The sequence below is a fragment of the Marmota flaviventris genome, chromosome X (assembly GCF_047511675.1).
Source record: "Marmota flaviventris isolate mMarFla1 chromosome X, mMarFla1.hap1, whole genome shotgun sequence".
NCBI lineage: Eukaryota > Metazoa > Chordata > Mammalia > Rodentia > Sciuridae > Marmota > Marmota flaviventris.
This window is the reverse complement of record NC_092518.1, coordinates 64,231,702-64,251,408: the sequence shown is the minus strand read 5'-3', so window position 1 is coordinate 64,251,408 and position 19,707 is coordinate 64,231,702. Positions and strand designations below refer to the sequence as shown.

At 34.9% G+C, this 19,707-nt stretch overlaps 2 pseudogenes; one reads left to right on the top strand and one right to left on the bottom strand.

Annotated features, from left to right (window-relative positions):
• Positions 1-8,056: 8,056 nt before the first annotated feature.
• LOC114089675 (phosphatidylinositol-glycan biosynthesis class F protein pseudogene) lies at positions 8,057-8,687 on the bottom strand (annotated as a pseudogene).
• A 5,309-nt stretch (positions 8,688-13,996) lies between these two features.
• On the top strand, positions 13,997-17,719 carry LOC114091080 (small ribosomal subunit protein uS5 pseudogene; annotated as a pseudogene).
• Positions 17,720-19,707: the final 1,988 nt, after the last annotated feature.

The following is a 19,707-nucleotide window of genomic DNA, read 5'->3' as shown; positions in this document are numbered from 1 at the left end:
GTACACGTTCTAGAACGTGCTAGTGTTCAGCCAAATGACCCTAAAAGCTCTGTGCAATGTACATTTTGGAAACTGAGGAAAATATATCTGATCAAAGATCAGCATGTCTCCAATATTCTTCTCCCCCTGCCCCAGGTCCAAAAAGAGAATGATGGTCTTTTAGTTGCCTGTTGAGGTTCCTTTAACATTCTCTCCATACATGACATATAATCCTTCCTTAAGAAGCCAGACAACTAGCACTCCTGTATATGAACAGAAAGTAATTAAAAATTTATCTGAAGAAACAGAAAGGGGATCTACTTTTCTACATGATTATTACTAGGATCAAAATTAACTACAAGGAATCTCTGAAGAAAATTTTGAATGTCCATGTTACAAATTCTTTCAAGACGTGCATATATTATGTATAAACATATAAATATATGTAGGTGAATTTGTTCTATGATATGTATTTATGGGTGAAAGTTAATTATAAACTTTATTATTATTTCATACTTTTTACTTTTTATTAGCATGTTGGCAGGAATATCAAACATTTATTTACAGTGATTTTTATATTAAACTGGAAGCTTTGTTCTTACAACCATGACAACAACTTGGTTATAGCTACAATATTCATGGGCAAGCTTTTGCTGAAGTGCAGTATGTTCCTTGACTTTGTGGGTTCAAAAGGTACATTACCTCAGAAGAAATAAATTATGATAGTGAAGAAAAAAGGAAAACTGTGAAAGAAGACATTCTATCTAAATCTGTCACATGTACATTATATATATATATATATATATATATATATATCTATATATATATATATATATATATATCTTCTAATGTGGCAGTCCCTTGAAAAAAATCACAAAACATAAATAGAAGGGGCCTCCAAGGCATAGTAATAATTGGTACCCATGGATTTTTGTTTAATATACGTGAGACTTGGAAGTACTTATACTTTTGCTTTATACTGCTTTTCCCTTACTTGAAACAAAGATCAAGCATAATTGTCATAAAATTCAGTTCTTATTTCTCATTTACTAAGCCTTCTGTTATTTGGCAAGCAGCACAGTGTGTGAGAATAACACTACATTGGAAGCCAGAAAACCTAGATGCTAACCTGGTTTCTACTTGTGTAACTTTAGGATATGACATGAACTTTCTCATTTGTAAAAAGGGAAATATTTGTTTGGCTTTCCATATAGGGCAATTATAAACCTCAAATGAGATGTTATATTAAAGTTTTACTTTAAAAATATATAGTGAGGTGTCATTTTAAAGTATCCAGAGATGGTTTTCTTACTTAAATATATTGATTTTTATTTACTACATGGATTCTCAATTTTAAAAGAATTAGAACAAATTAAGGCCACAGTTAAATTCTTTATTTTATTTTAATTTGTTATATATGACAGCAAAATGCTTTACAATTCATATTACACACATAGACATAATTTTTCACATCTCTGATTGTATACACAGTAGAGTCACACCATTCGTATCTTCATACATGTACTTAGGATAATGATGTCCATCTAGCCACAGTTAAAGTCTATTTCATGTAATTTAATTATTCCTACTTCCAAGCTTTTGTCTGTGTTCTCATTTTCACTCACAGTTCTACTCTTCCCATATAGAAACGTACCATAAAACCTTCAATCAGCTGGGCATGGTGGCACAAGCCTGAAATCCCAGTGGCTCGAGAGGTGAGGTAGGAGAATCACAGTTCAAAGCCAGCCTCAGCAAATTAGTGAGGCCCTAAGCAAGCAACATAGTGAGACCCTGTCTCAAAATAAAAGTAAGAAGGCCTGGAGATGTGACCCAGTTGTTAAGCTCCCCCCCCTCCCCCGATCCCCAGGTTCAATTCCCAGGAAGAAGGAGAAGGAGAAGGAGAAGAAGAAGAGAAAAAAAGAAAGAAACTTTAGTCATCTGCAAACCCAAAATGAATTTGTTCTTCTTTTGTTTCTCATGCATTTGTTGGTTAGTACTTATTTTCCCAATTTTTTTCATATCTCAGTATTTTCTCCAAAATTAGAGCGATCCTTCTGGAATCATCAACTCCTTGAGGTTGGAAATTATATCTTTAAATGACAGTATCTAATATTTAATGAGCTCTAACTTTGTGCTATACACTGTTTTATATGCTTTACCTGTTCATTTAATGCTTATAACTGCAATTCATTTAATGCTTATAACTGCATTATGAAGTACCATTATTAACCCTATTTTGATTAATTAGAAACTGATTAGTTGTCTGTTGAGGTTCCTGTAACATTCTCTCCCTACATGACCACAGAGAGGTTTAGTAACTTGCCCAATATCAGATAGTTAGGAAGCATCAGAACCAAGGTTCAAACCCAGGCAGTCTGATGCCACAATACATGTTCTTAATTTGCTATACTATTCTGCTGGATTGTTTTCAAGTATAAAGTTTCAGAATGCAGGTCAGGTGTGGTGGCACATGACTATAATTCCAACAACTCAGGAGGCTGAGGCAGGAGGATCACAAGTTCAAGACCAGCCTCAGTAATTTAGTGAGGCCCTAAGCAACTTAGACTAAGTTGTCTGTAAATAAAATTTAGTGAGACTAAGCTGTCTCTAAAAAAAATAAAATAAAATAAAAAGGGCTAAGGATGTGACTCAGTGGTTAAGTACCGCTGTTAAATCCCCAGTACCAAAAAACAAAAGTTTGAAAATACAGCATGAATAGGTTTTAGAGATCTGATAATGACTTAAAAACTGTTTTAAGACAGCAGATCTTGGGTTAAGTGTTCTTAACACACATATAAACATATGGAGAGAGAAAGGAGAGGAGAGGAGATGGGGAGAAGGGTGGGGGAAGCAGCAGCAAGGGTTTATTTTTAATGATTTATTTGTTTATTTTAAAAACCAGGTTTAATTAAACTGCATACTTAAATTCTTAAGTTAGGTGAACACATGAATTATGGCCTAAAGCCTATGGTTTTAGTTGGAAGAACATCTAAAGAATATTATATAGTATTTTAGCATATCAACATTAGAAGGACCTTCGTGTTTGTAATTCCTAATGGCAATATAATACCCTGTGGCATTAACATGCCACAGTCTTCACACACATTCCTTTGGTTGCCAACAGTCCTTTCAAACCTCATCAGCTATCTAAACTCCCTTTCATGATACACTTAAATTTTTACTTTGTTCAACCATTATGTCTTCTGTATCTTAAAAAATCATTTCTGATCTTAAAGAACATTCTATATTTTAGCCTCCAGAATAAACACAAGTGATTTTATGTGTTCAAATGATAACAAACTTTGGTTTTCTGGCTTATAGAATCTCCCAGTTTTTCATTCTAGTAACATGATTTTGCATTTGTGCTTTTTTAAAAAATATTTTTATATGTATGGACCTTTATTTTATTCATTTATTTATATGTGGTGCTGAGGATCAAACCCAGTGTCTCACACATGCTAGGCAAGCTCTCTACCACAGCCACAGCCTCAGCCCTGCATTTGTGCTTTTAATTAGCCTTTTAAGATAATTAAATCTTTCTCTCGGGATTTACCTTTAGTGACTAACTCCAATGGTGAAAAATTCAGAGTCTTGAAAAGTGAGATTAGATCTCAGAGCAATGTAAATTTGTGGGCCCTTTTTAGTAGGTACCATAGCACTGGAAGTAAGAACAGAAGCTCACTTATTCTATTCTACTTTACGTGTACAACCTGGGTTAGACTGGCTTTGCCTGATACAAAAATAGCGAAGTGTTTCTGAGAGGCCAAATCCAAAACATTTTCTTTGATCCATTCCAGATCTCTTTTACTCTAGATGAATCAAAAGACATTTTCTAACTCCTCATTCATCTGTTCATTACTTCACTTTTCTCTGCACTATATATAATCACGTCATAAAATCCCTTCCATGATAACCCTATTAAATCACAATAATACATATCTATTTTAAATTACAAAAGCATAACCTGAAATTTATAAAACAGATTTACATGGAATATTTGCTCAAGTGACATTTAATTTTGTATCCATAAGGACCTTTCTCTTGAAAGCTAGTCACTTGAACTAGGAAATGTTTTGCATGTCAATAATTCTAGCTTAGAAAATAAGTTATCCTGATGGAAAAATGTCCTTTGGACACAGAATGTTGTATTCTCGATTATTCAAAGAGAAATGTAAGCTAAGGGCTTGTTATTGCCCAGTTTTATTGCACTATAGGTAAACAAAAATTACCATATTTGTTCCTGAATAACCACAATTACCTTGGTTTAGTGTTATTGTTTTTACTTTCACCTTCTTAACTTGAAAGATTAATTTTTTCTTGAATACCCAGATAGATATGAGAACTAAAGATTGAAAAATAATGTTTTACACCCCATAACAAACCAAATTCATCTTTCTACAACTTTGGCAAATAATAATTCAAATTAATGTCTAATTTTGATCCCCTTTTTAAAAACAACTTCAAACAACTGACAAAGAAAGCCAATAAAATTTATCCCCTTTAAGTCGTCTATGTAGTTTTCATTTTTATTGGATAAAGGTTATAATAGCTCAGCATAAGATCTGGCTCTTTTTTATGCACAGAAGGAATTTTTATTCCTAAATTAGCATCATGACTATTCTTCACGTATCTCAAAATTTTCACTTATATCTAACTACTAAACCTAATGCATTTAAATCTAATTATAAGACTTTTCCAAAGCAAATCCTGCATTCTTGTGGGGCTTGATTCTGATTCTGTTGTGCAATATTTGGTACTGAACATAACTGGTACTTTGAATTAATCTTTTTTTCTGTTCTAGAAGGTGAAATCTGTACTCTAATATTGTCAGAATATTGAAATAAACTTAAAACTTCTTGATTCAAGGGAATTAGAAGATAGTGTATTAACAGAAAAAAATGAGGAGCCTTTCTCGAGGCTGAAATAATTAGGAATCCTTATATGAGTGTTCATATCATTAAAAAACCTCAGGACTCAGGGAGTACCTTGAGATAGTTTTAAAGAAGCAGCTTGAGATGTTATTGGGACAGTTTTTATCTAAGGACACATATGGGAATGCCCAGATGGATGACAAAAAATTCTGGTTAATTTTTAGAGTTCTTTCCCTGATCAACAGCATTATTTATTTATCAATCAACCTTAGGATATCCATTTGGTTTGCTTCCTTTCAAAACAATATTGACAGCCAAAAGAAGTAATCCTCTTGGTTGTTCCATTTTTTTATTATAAATTATTCAACTGGATTTCTAGTACAAATTCTCTGGTGATTTTGGACAACATGAGCCAGTTTTTCTGAGACCTGCCCTCTATACCCTCTCCTCTCAGCCCCAATCCAGCCCTGAACAAAATAAGTTGAAAAAAAAAAAAAAGGTTTCTAGGACTAAAATTTTGAGGCCACAACTCTGAAACACAGAATTAAATAAAATCTCAAGGTCTTGTTAATCAAGCTATTACAAATACGGTTATGGTACTTTCAATATAGAGACCTATTATAATTATCTTGACTATGCCTACAATGTGGATGTTTCACTAATTAAAAATCTTGCATTCTGGAAATTGAAAAGGGTCACACAGCTCAAATTCCCATACTTTGTTTGAGTCCCCTCTAGAGTTTCCTGTGAACGTTTTATTAATCCTCTTTTAAAATAACAAAGAATTCAAAAAGAGTACAAGACCACAAAAAGGAAACAAAGAACAAGTGCAATGAATAGATAAGAATTATAAATATAGTTAGCTATTAATCCAATTATATCAATAATTGCCTTAAATGTGAACAGTCCAAATATATGAATGAAAAGACAGAGACTGTGAGAATGGATTAAAAAAAAGACCAACTATATGTTATCTACAAGAAACCCACTTTAAATGTAAAGACTGAAATAGATTAAAATTAAGTGGATGGAGGAAGATATACTCTGATAACACTAATAAAAATAAACCTAGATACATATATGAATTTCTAAAAAGGAGGCTTCAGAGCAAGGGAAATTTTGAGTGATAAAGGGGGTCACTACATAAAAATAAAAGGGTCTATTCTTCTCAAAGACATAAAAATCCTTAGTGAGTATGTGCCTCACAGCTTAGCATCAAAGTGCATGTGGCAAAAATAGAACTGCAATGAGAAATAGATGAATCCACTATTATAGTTGAGTACTCCCAACATCTCTGTATAATTGACAGATCCAGCAATTACAAAACCAGCAATGGCATACTTGAACCAAACAGCACCATCAATCAACTGGATCTAATTGACATCTATAGAATACTTCATTCAACAATAGCAGAATGCACATTCTGCTCAAGCTAAATGAAAATTCACTAAGAAAAACCACATTCCAGGCAACAAAAACACACTTAACCAAATTTTCAAAATAAAAATCATACAAAGTATGCTCTCAGACCACAAACAAATTAAACTAGAAACCAATAATAGAAAGATTACTTTGAAAACTCCTACGCACTTGGAAATTAAACAACACACTTCTAAATAACACATGGATCAAAGACAAAATCTCAACAGAAACTTTTAAATGTTGTTAAATAGATGAAAATACAAATTACCAAATTTTCAATATGCAATGAGACCAGTGCTTGTAGAGAAATTTACAGCATTGAAAGTATATATTAGAAAATAACAACAATCTAAAATCAATAATCTAAACTTCAACTTTAGGACACAAATATAGAGGGGCAATTTAAATTCAAAGTAAGCCAAAGAAAAGAGATAAAAATTGGAGCAGAAGTAACTGAATCTGAAAAACAGGAAATCAATAGGGAAAAACAACATCCCCAAAAGCTGGTTCTTAAAAGAAATAAAGTTGATAATCCTCTAACCAGATAAAAAGAGAGAAACCACAAATTACTAACATCAAAAATGAAAGAGGAGCCACTTCTATTGGTTCGCACAGACATTAAAGGGATAATAATGGACTATTGTAAACATTTCATGCCTCAAACCTTAAAAATCTAGATGAAATAGACCAAGACCTTGAAAGATACAATCTTACTACAACTCAAGAATAGATAACCTAAATATAACTGCATCTATTAATGAAATTGAATCAATAAATAATAATCTTCCAAACAGAAAGAACCTAGCCCAGACTGGTTCACTAGGGAATTCTATCAAACACTGAAGGAAAAAAAAAATGATATCAATATTTTACAGTCTCTTTTAGAAAATAGAAGAGAGAATATCCTTGACTCACTCCATAAAACCATCACAAGGCCTAAACCAAAGGCATTGTAAGAAAGGAAAAATACAGGTTAATATCTCTCATGAATGTCTGATGCAATTCTTCAATAAAATATTGATCAATCAATCCTACAGTGTATTAAAAAATGATGCACAAGAACAAAATGAGATTTATTATGTGTATACAAGGCTGGTTCAACATTCAAAAATCAATTAGGAACCAGGCACAGAGGCATGTACCTATAGTAGCTATTTGGAGCCTGAAGCAGGAGGATCACTTGAACCCAAGAGTTCAAGACCAGCCTGGAACACATTGTGAGACCCTATCTCATAAAAACATCAATTAATGAAATCCATCACATCAACAGTCTAAAGAAGAAAAATCAGAATCACATAATATTATTAATGAAAGTATCTGGAAAAAATCTAACATTAATATATAATACATATTAAAAATAAAACTTTCAGCAAACTAAAAATAGAGGGGAACTTCCTCATCTTGATTAGAAAACAACAACAAATCTGACAACATACTATACCCTAAGATTTGGAAGAAGGTGAGATCTATCCTCACTACACCCTTATTTAACATTGCACTGGAAGTCCTAGTTAATACAATTATTCTAGAAAGGAAGATAAACCCATAATTTTTTTAATTATAAATACTTTACTTCAACTAGAAGGTACAATCTCAGGGGTTTCATAGTTTAAAAAGCTACAATCACATCATGTTGAAACTACATTTAAAAAAAAAAAAAAAAACAGGGCTGTAAATGAAACTGCTTTTGACCTCACCCATTTCTGCACAGACTTTGTGGAATCTGCACAAGGAAATATCTTCTCCTTTGCTCTAATTAATTGTTATTGTACGTAAGTTGCTTTCTATTCCAGCATATCCAGAGTAGTGAAATAACAAGGCCAGCCACGTAGCCAACGGTCTCTCCAAGCATACAAGAGATGGGTCATACCTGCCATGGTCTTTCCCAATCCAGTGGAATAGGAAATGCTCTAAGCCATGCTCCTACAAAACTAGAAATTGTAGTGATCTGGAGACTATTCTCCCAAATAGATGTAATTCCATTTCTACTGAAAACTCTTAGTCATGCTTTGAGGTTTGATCCTAACAAACATAAATAAGGTATGGTAGTAAAAGTAGACAAAAGAACTGAAAATAAAAATGTTTCCAACACAAACTCTATTAGTGATGCTCCATATAGAACAAAAATCACATGAAAGGAAAAGCAAGACATAAGAAAATAGATACAACATTTCAAAATTCTGATTACCTTAGGTGATAATGAATTTCTTTTAGAAATACATTTGGTTTCACTACCAAATATAATACTACATTGACAGCAGTTACAAAAACAGAATAGATGCACTACCACATCAAGTGCGTTTCCAATATTGAAAAGTTCTCCAAGAATACTGATGGAATGAAGATGCTTAGGATAATTGAAAATATGCATAAAAGATGGGTATACAGTAGTCTCTTGATATCTGTATCTTTCATGATGTTTTCTTTGGTGGCTATCTAACTCTCCTGCCCACGGAAGGGAAGGGGAGGCACTGCCTCCCACTGTCAGGTGCGACAGGCTGCCATGACCCTCTTAAACCGATAATTTTTGAGGTACTGTTTGTGGCTACATTTCCTGGATGGACATAATACAACAAACAAGGATGAAACTAGTTTCAATTTTAGTTAAGAATACAGTTCACAGATTAAAGCTGTTGGTATTCAAATCAAAGAACTCTCTTAAATTATAATGGCATAATTGTCTATCTAATCATGTCTATCATTGTCTGTCTAATCCAAGGTCTGGGATTATCTAATCCCAAAACATAAAAAAAGTTCTGGAATTAACAAGTATGTAGAGACAGGTTGTAAGATAAAAAGTTAACGTACAAAGTCAATTGCTTTCCTATAATTCAGCAAAAAACATTTGGAATTTAAAATTAAAACCACGACACTATTAATATTAGCAGTTAAAAAATACATATAAATATAACAAAATATGTACACAATTTATATGCAGAAACTCTAAAACTGATGAAAGAAATCAAGAACTAAATAAATGGACATATGTTACATATATATGCATAAGAAAACTGAATATAGGCAAGATATAAATTCTTCTCATTGTATTTCCAGTCAAAATCCCAAAATGGTATTTTTTTTCCAAAATGGTATTTTTTAGGTAGCAACAAATTGTTTCTAAAGTACATATGAGAGGGCAAAAGACTCAGAAAAGCAATCATAATATTGAAGGAAAAAAAGTATTATAAGTGAAACTATCCAAGTTCTACACTTACCTAAAAGCTACAGTAATCAAGATAGTGTGATATTGGCAATTAATAGACAAATATTTCAATAGAACAAAGTAGGGAATTAATCTATAAATTTCATCTAACAGATATTCTGTGTACCCACAGTGTGATGTGGGTGCATGGGCATCTTTATACACTAATTGACAATATTTAAACATTAAAAACTCTACTGGCTTCTTCTACAAAAGAGGAAAGAAATTCTAACTAAACTGCCATACATATAACATATTTTTGTTCTTGTGAAACACAGAAGTTAAAGACAGATTAAATGAAAATTATCCCTAAGCCTGTTATCCAGAGATAATCATTACTAACATTGACATTTTATTATCTATATTTCCAAGTGCTTTTCTATTCATATGCCTACATAAAATATATAATCTTTTCAAAATGAGCCCATACTATACATGTGGAACTTTTTTTTAGGTAATGAGGTTTGAAACCAGGCGCATTCTACCACTGAGTTACATCATCAGCACTTTTTATTTTGTTTTTTATTTTCAGAAAGGGTCTCACTAAGTTGCTAAGGTTGGCCTTGAACTTGTTATCCTCCTGCCATGGTCTCCCAAAATCTCTGTGATTACAGGCATGCACCACTGTACCTGGTTATACTGGGACATTGTAACTTAATTTTTTTATACTAAATAATTTGACTCTCATGCTGTGTCAATAATATACTTCTATTTCACTTCTCATAGATGTGCCATAATTTATGTAATTGATTCCCTATAATTGGACACTTAGAGTATTTCCTATTGTTTGGTATTGCAAATAATGCTATAATGAGCACTGTTACACATATTCCTTTTTGCATAAAACAGAGGATTTCGTTAGAACAAGTCTTAAACATGAAATTGTCAGGTCAAAATGTTTACCTTTGCTAGTGTTTGGTGCATTTCCTAGCAACAATATTTTGCTCACTTAAAATAATCCTTTCCCTTTTAAATAGATTTCCTATATTTAATCTTATTATCTTTGAAATAATCATGTTAAGCACTTCATACTCTTTTTTATTGATGTTTAAAAAAATAAATGACAGAGGAAAGCATTACAATTTTTATTACACACATATACCACAATTTTTCATATCTTTGTATATAAAGTATTTTGACACTCAATTCGTGTCTTCATATACGTACTTTGGAAAATGATGTCTATCACATTCCACCATCCTTGCTAATCCCCTGCCCCCTCCCTTTCCCTCCCACCCCTCTGCCCTATCTAGAGTTCATCTATTCCTCCCATGCTCCCCCTCCCTACCCCACTATGATTCAGCCTCCTTATATCAGAGAAAACATTCGGCATTTGTTTTTTTGGGATTGGCTAACTTCACTTAGCATTATCTTCTCCAGTGCCATCCATTTACCTGCAAATGCCATGATTTTATTCCCTTTTATTGCTGAGTAAAATTCCATGGTGTATATATGCCACATTTTTTTTATCCATTCATCCACTTGAAGGGCATCTAGGTTGGCTCCACAGTTTAACTGTTGAAGCACTGCATACTTTTAAACAAAATGATATTTTTACCAGAAAGATTTCTTCCTCTTTATTTGATAAAGTAATTTAATCCATATGTTTGATGACTAGAACAATTTTAGTATCCAACTTGAGCTTCCTTTGTTCTTTTTAACTTTTCTCATTTTGCCAGATGATGTAATATTCTCTCCCTCTAACAGTAGTTTTCTGTGTGTCTTTCCCTTTGCTTCTTCCCTATTTGTTACTAAGGCCTTAGTTAAGCTACTTATATTTCTGTGTCTTTAAGGAAGGCACACTTAAGTATCTGCCATCTACTATATCAGCTCTGCTAGGTCCAAGTTTCACTAACCTCTTTCCAAGCTTCCTAGGGCTAAAAATAGCTTTACTGGTAACTTATTAGTCATTAGGATGTTAGATTACTCTTTGCCCTAGGAGTAGGAAAATAGGCCATGGCAGCAGGGCAGTAACACTATAAATTAGGAGCACTGTTGTAACATGAAAAGTACTTGTCATAGTGAAGAAAATAGGATCAAAAATTTGTGTTGGCTCTTTCTTTGTCCCTGATCCCATCCTTGCCTGCATTTTGAAAGCTCACCTAATGTGACTGTTCCCTTTCCCCTTCAATTCACTCTTCTTCTTTATTACAAACATATACTCAGGGGCTGGAGATATACCTCAGTTGGTAGAGCGCTTGCCTCACATGCATAGCCCTAGGTTTGATCCCCAGCACCACACACACACAAAAAAAAAACCCATAAACATATATTCATTTTAGTAACAATTATTTTTGCATGCCCACCATATTCCAAACACTTTTTGCATAGTGAACACTTTGTGTTTGATAGTTTTCAGGATCATACCTGAAGAATACTGGTTAGAAAACTCTAAGTTAGTCTATTTTGTGCATAAAATGAGGAATGGTACATTTTCTCTTTGGGACAAAACTATTTGTATGGCAGTTGAGATAGCACATTATACCAAAAATGTAAACTAGCCGTAACTGTAAGAAATACAAAAAGTAAATTAATAAGTTCATTTTTATGCATCTATCATTTATAACTAACTTCAGAGCAGTTTCCAGAATTAAAAATACTAGCCATTTGAAGGTAACAGAGGTGAGCTGTAACTTCAAAACATCATACTGCATCCAGGCACAGTGGCACACATCTGTAACCCCAGTAATTCCAGAGGCTGAGGAAGGATCACAAGTTCAAGGTTAACCTCAGCAACTTATAGAAACCCTCTCTCAAATAAAACATTAAAAAGGCTGGGGATGTAGCTCAGTGGCAAATCATCCCTGGGTTCAATTCTCGCCTAAATTAATAAATAAATACCATAAGCATGTACAATTTTTATTTATTAATTAAAATAATTAATAAATCAACTAACTAATAAAATAAAGACAGTCCTTTCTACCATGAGCAAAGTTGTGAAATGAGTAGAGCTCTACTGCACTTGTAATAGAAGTTATGTCAGGCTCCTGAAAACCCACATTGTGCAGTTTTTATTCAGATAATTTAACAGAAGTGCTCTGAGTTGGCCTTTCCCCAGAACCCAGATTTTCCTAGCTCCTTCCTGCAAACTCTTATCAAAACAGATTTGTTCTACTCCATTCAGGCTGAGTTTACTGTTTTCTAATGCAACAACTAAAAAATAATGGACAAAGGAAAACGAGAGAGAGAGAGAGAGAGAGAGAGAAGGGATGAAGGGAAGAAAGAAATAGAAAATTCTTCCAGTATGCTTAGGCTACATTTCATTCCTCATTTCTTTCTTACACATATACACCTCATTTTGTCCTCATTAAAACATGTGTACCTTTTTTTTGCAACTGTACAGAAAAAAAACAGTTTTTTTAAAATTTATGATTACTGGTTTATTATAAAAAGATATAATTCAGGAAGAGCCAAATGGAAGATATGTATGGGATAAGATATGGGGGAAGGGGCACAGAGCCTCCATGCATTCCCTGGGCATGCCATTCTCTTCCAGCACTTGCAGGTAGAACAATTCTTTCTTTGTTCACAGATTTTTTTTTTGTTGTTCTTTTTAGATATATGTGACAGTAGAGTGTATTTTGACATATTATTACATACATGGAGTATAACTTATTCTAATTAGGATTCTATTTTTGTGGTAGTACATGATGTGGAGTTTCACTGGTCATGTATTCATACATGAACATAGGAAAATTGTGTACATTTTACCAGTGATCTCCCATAGAAAAAATGCCTTAAATGACTAACTCTCTGTAGATCAAATTAACAATAACAACAATAGAATTAGAGCTAATAGTTTTATGGTTTATCAGTAGGGCTTAAACATTTTTTTAGGTTTTAAAAAATTTATTCATTTCCTAATTTTTCCTTTCTTTCCCACAAGCTTTCATTAAACCAATTGTCAAATGTCAGGTTAACAGAAAAGCAGCTTAGTGACAGACTGAATTGGAAGACCAGCACAAATCTTAGCCTCTTAGGCTAGTTAGATACTGCTTTGGTAGATACACTTTGTTGTGCCCATTTGATGGATGAGGAAACTGAGACCTAGAAAGTTTAAGCAGTTTGTCCATAGTTTCTTGACCACATTCTCCACACTGGATGAATTCTGGCTCTGCCAAGCCCTCTAGGGAAGGTGAGGTCTTCCACATCCATTAGACCTTGACCCGGTAGGCCAGACACCAGAAACCAACATCAAGAAGCTGGCTCAGAGACAGCAAGAGTTAGGCTGTGAATCAGCAGAGCTGATTCTATCATACATCTGGGCCTGCACCAGATCAACATAGAAAGGCACACCAAACATTGAACATGACATTTAGAGTCATGTTCCATTAACCGCCTAAAGAAAAGCCACAGTTCTTTTTTTCTAACCTTTTTTTTAAAAATAGGTGTGAACATACTTTATATACAGAGATACAAAAAATTGTGCTCTATATGTGTAATAAGGATTGTAATGCATTCCACTGTTGTCTTGTATGAAAGAAGAAAGAAAGAAAGAAAGAAAATAGAGCTTAAACTTTTCATGGTTCCATCACAAAAAGGTGGTAAGTATGTGAGGTGATGCATATGTTAATTTGGCTTAACCATTCCACAATGTGTGTGTATGTGTGTGTGTGTGTGTGTATCTAAAAACATGTTTTATACCGTGTACATATATAATTGTATATAACATATACAATTTTATTTATTAATTAAAATTATAGTAAAAATAACAATTCTAAAGCCAATAAGAAAAGAATTAATAAAGACAATTGTGAGGTAGAGCAAGGTGTCAGAAGAGTAACATCCTCTGGTGGTTCTTTCCCCAGAGAGACAATAATTTGAACAGTTATTCAGGATGCAAACTATTTTCACAAAAACCAAGGAATCCAAGTAAGAGACCACAGTACCTGCTTTTTTAGTAATATAAGAAGACAGATACACTGAAGAAGGCAGAAAGAAAAGAGTTGCTAGCATCACCCCTTCCCCAGTTCCAAGTAGCACAGCCCAGAGAGAGAGACCTCCTGATGGGGGAAGGGGTAGGGGATTAAATTCAGGCCTTAGACTTGAGACCCAGACCAGGCCTGCCACAGGTGAAATCCAATGCCAGGCAAACCCCAATTACCCACCCCTAGACAAACACCCATGAACTGGGCTGTTGGAATTGTATTAACCAACCAAGCAGCTCACTGCCTCCACCATCACTTCTCCAAACTCAGGTGCAAAAGGGGGAATCAAGACTCTCCCTCTGAGGAACAGGGCACAGAGGCTTCCATAGGACTTGCCTTAAAGGTCTACCTGGGCTTATTGTACTAAGGCTTAGCACCAGGCAGAAACACAAGGCCTCTATACTCAGACCAGAGTTTTCACTGAGTCCATAGGACTGACCAGACATCAAAGACTGTGTAACCGTGGGACAGGGTCAAGTTTTGGTGTGCACCATTGTCGGGCGTGGAGTGGGCCTGGAGAACCACCATGTGCTCAGACTGCCAAGGTCCCTGTGGCTATGAGACTCTGGTGTGACCCAGGCTAGTGTCAGCCTTAGTGGCCAAGAAAATCCCTTCATCTACACTACTCCAACCTCAGGTAGTATAGTGTGGAGCAAGACTCCATTTGTTGGGGACAGGACAGGGTAGTAAGCTCAGGACTTTGCCCTAGAACATACTGCTGGACTAGCAAATCCTAATTAAGTAGAAGCTAATAGTCCCCATACCAAGACTTGCCAGCTGATGGAACCTCTGAAAGAGCTCCAATACCAGGGGAAGATACACAGCACCAGTCTATCAGACCTCTATTCCAGCCAGTACACCTGTGACTGATTGCAGGCGTCTTAGGCCATGAGCCTACTTGAACAGTTAAGAGCCAATAGCAGTGTGAGTCTTGATCCTACCTGAGTCCTATGCTAATTTTGATGGGCTTTGGGCACAGAATGTGACATAGCTTGTCTGTGCTGGTGGCCACAGGCATGACATAGGAAACTGGTACACATTCCCTCATGGTGATTTTTCCAAGAGGAATCTAGCAATGTATGACCACAGAATAGTGACTGTGCATGAAGTGTCTGCACCTACCCCAGACCCAGGGAAAGTTTTGAGAGGATGGGCTACACTTTTTAGGTATTCCTCTATTCCATGCTGTACAACTCACCAACAGCAGATTTGGGGAAACCTGGGATTAGATTGCCCTCAAATTCTGAAAGGGTGGCAACACAAACACCAGATTTACAGAAAATCTGAAATTAAGACTCCACCTATGGCTGAAATAATGGAATTATGTATAAACTTAGAGAATACAGAGCATGCTTAGAATTTCTGGAAAGACAGAAAACAGGCACAAACAAAGCCAGATTATGAAGACTGGAATAAACACCTAATTCTTCACTACCTAGAAGACACCACACACTGAACACCAGGAGGTTTCAGGAAAACGGGACCTCACCTAATGGACAAAATATCAGAAACTGATCTGGTAGTAACAAGCATGGATAAACACTCCAATAAAGAATTTTAAAGAGCTACTTTAAGGAACACAATGATCTTCAAAAAATAAAGAGAAAAGATATAATACTCAAACAGAAATACTTAATGGAGAGATGGAAGGATTTTTTTTTAAAAAAATGAAATCCTTGAACTGAAAAATACATTGAGTGAAATTTTAAAAGTGATAGAGACATTATAGCAGAATATATCAAACAAAAGATATAATTAGCTCAGAGACAGGCTTCTGGAAAACACACAGAGAAGAAGAAAGAATCTCTTCATATGAGAAGTTTGAGACAGCCTTAGATACTGAAGCAGGAAAGCAGGAAAATCTCATATTACTGCAACTCTAAGAATTAGAAAGACAAGAACAAATAAAACCCTAAATTAATAGAAGGAAAGAAATTATAAAAATCAAAGCAGAAATAAAGAAACAGAAAAAAAAGCACAAAAGATCAACAAAATAAAAAAACTGGTTCTTGGGTTGTGGTTGTGGCTCAGCGGAAGAGCACTTGCCTAGCATGTGTAAGGCACTGGGTTCCATCCTCAGCACCAAATAAAAATAAATAAATAAAATAAAGGTATTGTGTCCAACTACAACTAAAGAAACTTTTGGGAAAAAAAGAATACTGTTTAAAAAAAAAAAAGAACTGGTTCTTCAAAAAAATAGTTAAAATTGAGAAACACTTAGCTAGACCAACTTAGGGGGAAAAAAGACTCAAAAAAATCAAAGATGAAAATTGAGATATTACAACTGGCATCACAGAAATACAAAGGATCATTAAAGATTATTATGAATAACAATATGGAAATACATTTGATAACCTAGAAGAAATGGAAAAATTCTGTATGCAAACACTTTACCAAGATTGAATCATAAGCTGTTTCTCTGGGAAAATACCAATTGGCAGAGGATGCTGGTGCAGCAGGATGTCCCAGAGGTCCTGGAGATCCCAGAATGGGCCATTTCTTGGCTACTTAAACAGAGGCTTCAACAGTGGTTGCTGAGGCGGTAGTTGTGGTAGTGGTTGGAGTTGGAGCCTGGCCATGGCAGCAGGGCTCCTGGAGGCAAGGCCAAAGACAAGAAGTGCATCCTGGTCATGAAGCTGGGACACCTGGTCGAGGACATGAAAATCAAGCTCCTGGAGGATATCTATCTGTTCTCTTTGCCCATCAATGAGTCTGAGATCATTGACTTTCTCCCTAGGGGCATCACTCAAGGAGGAGGTTTTTGAAGATCATGCCTGTACAGAAGCAGACTCTACTGGCCAGTAGATCAAATTCAAGGCATTTGTGGTTATCAAGGACTACAATAGTCATGTTGGCCTGAGGGTTAAGTGTTCCAAGGAGGTAGCTACTGCTGTCAGAGGGGCCACCATCCTGGTCAAGTTCTCCATTGTTCCTGTGTGGGGAATATACTGGGGGAACAATATTGGCAAGCCCCACACTGTCCCTTGCAAGGAGACAAAATATTGTGGTTCTGTGCTGAGGCCATTCATCCTTGCCCCCAGAGGTACTGACATTGTGTCAGCCCCTGTGCCCAAGGAGCTGTTGCTGCTGGCTGGTATTGATGACTGCTACACTTCTGCCAAGGGCTGCACTGCCACCCTGAGCAGTTTTGCCAAGGCCACCTTTGATGCCATCACCAAGACATACAGCTATTTGACCCCTGATCTCTGGAAAGAAACTGTTCACCAAGTCTTCCTATCAGGAATTCACTGATCATCTTGTAAAAACCCACACCAAAGTCTGTACAGATGACCCAGGCTCCATCCAGCTGTAGCTAAAACATAAGGTTTTTATAAAAAAAAAGAAATTAAAGCACATTAAACCTATTTTAAAAACAAAGATTGGATCATGAAGAAAAAAAAATCTGATTGTACCAAAAAACAAGTAAAAGATTAAATCACTAATAAAAACTGTCCCACTGAAGAAAATCCCCACACCAGGGCTGGGGTTGTGGCTCAGCGGTAGAACACTCACCTAGTACATGGGAGGCCATGGGGTCAATCCTCAGCACCACATTAAAAAAATTAAAAAATAAAATAAATGTATTTTTTAAAAAAGGAAATCCCCACACCAGATTGCCTTACGTGCTAAATTCTACAAAAAAATTTTAAAGAACTGATATCAAATATTCTTAAACTATTCCCCAAAATTGAAGAGAATTCATCCAAACATATTCCACAAAGTAGCACTGCCCTGATAACCAAACCAGACAAGGACACAACAAAAAAAGATAACTACTGTCTAACAACTTGGATAAAATCCTCAACAAAATACTACCAAATGGAATCCAACAGCACATTAAAAATATTATTTGCCATGATGAAGTAAGATTCATCATAGGGAAACAAAGATGGTTCAACATACACAAATCAGTAAATGTGATCAATGCATCAAAAGAATGAAAGATAAAAACTGTCTGATTTTCTCAATGATGCTAAAGAAGCATTTAATAAAATTCAGTATCTCTTCATGATTAAAATGCTAAATGAATCAGGAATAGAAAGAAAGTATCTCAAAATAACAAAGGCCATAATCAATAAATCAGCAGCTAATGTTATGCTGAATGGAGAAAAGTTGAAAGCTTTCTAAGTCTGGACAAGAAAGACACACACTTTCACCATTTTTCAATATTGTACAGGAAAGCCTAGCCAGAGCAACCAGGCTAGGCATACAAATTGGAAAAGAGGAAGTCAAGTTGTCACTATTTGTAGATGACATCATGTTACATATAGAAAACCCCAGAGACTTCACCCACAACTCTTAGAACTAATAAATGGATACAGCAAAGTTACAGAATACAAAATAAATATATCAAAACCAGAAACGTTAGTAACATTGCTATATGGGAATAGCAAATTTTCTGAAATAGAAATCAAAAAAGCAATTTCATTTATACTCACTTATGAAAAATAAAATACTGAGGAATAAATTTTTTAAAGAGGTGAAAGATCTCTACAATGAAACAAATTATTGATGAAACCATTGAAGAGGACACTAAAAATTACAAAGACATCTCATCTTCATAAGTTGAAAGAATAAATGTTGTTAAAATATCTATACAGCCCAAAGTGATCTACAGACTCAATGCAATCTCTATCAAAGTAACAATAATATTCTTCACAAAACTGGAAAAACATCCTGAAATTTGTGTGGAAGCACACAAACCCCAAAATAGCCAAAGCCACCTTGGGCAAAAAGAATCAAATGGAGGAATTATAGTACTTGAATTCAAAACATACTACAAAGCTGTAATAATCAAAACAGTGTGATATTGACATAAAAAGACATATTGACAAGTAGAACAGAGAAACTAGAAGTAAACCCACATATCTGCAGCCAACTGACTTTTGACAAAGATGCTAAGAACACATCATACATAAATGGAGTATAATTTCTCATTCTTCTAGAAGTACATGATGTAGAAACACACCAGTCATGTAGTCATATATGCACAGAAGGCAATAATGTCCATTCATTCTACTATCATTCCTACCCCCAGACACCCTCCCCTTCCTTCACTCCCCTTTGCCTAGTCCACAGTACCTCTATTCTTCCCTAGTACTCCCTTATTGTGAATTACCATCTGCATATCAGAGAATACATTTGGTCTTTGGTTCTTTGGGATTGCCTTATTTAGCTTAGCATGATATTCTCCAGCTCCATCATTTACTGGCAAATGCCATAAATTCATTCTTTTTTTATGGCTGAGTAATATTACAATGAATACCACATTTTTTTTTATTCATTTATCTGTAAGGGGCACCTA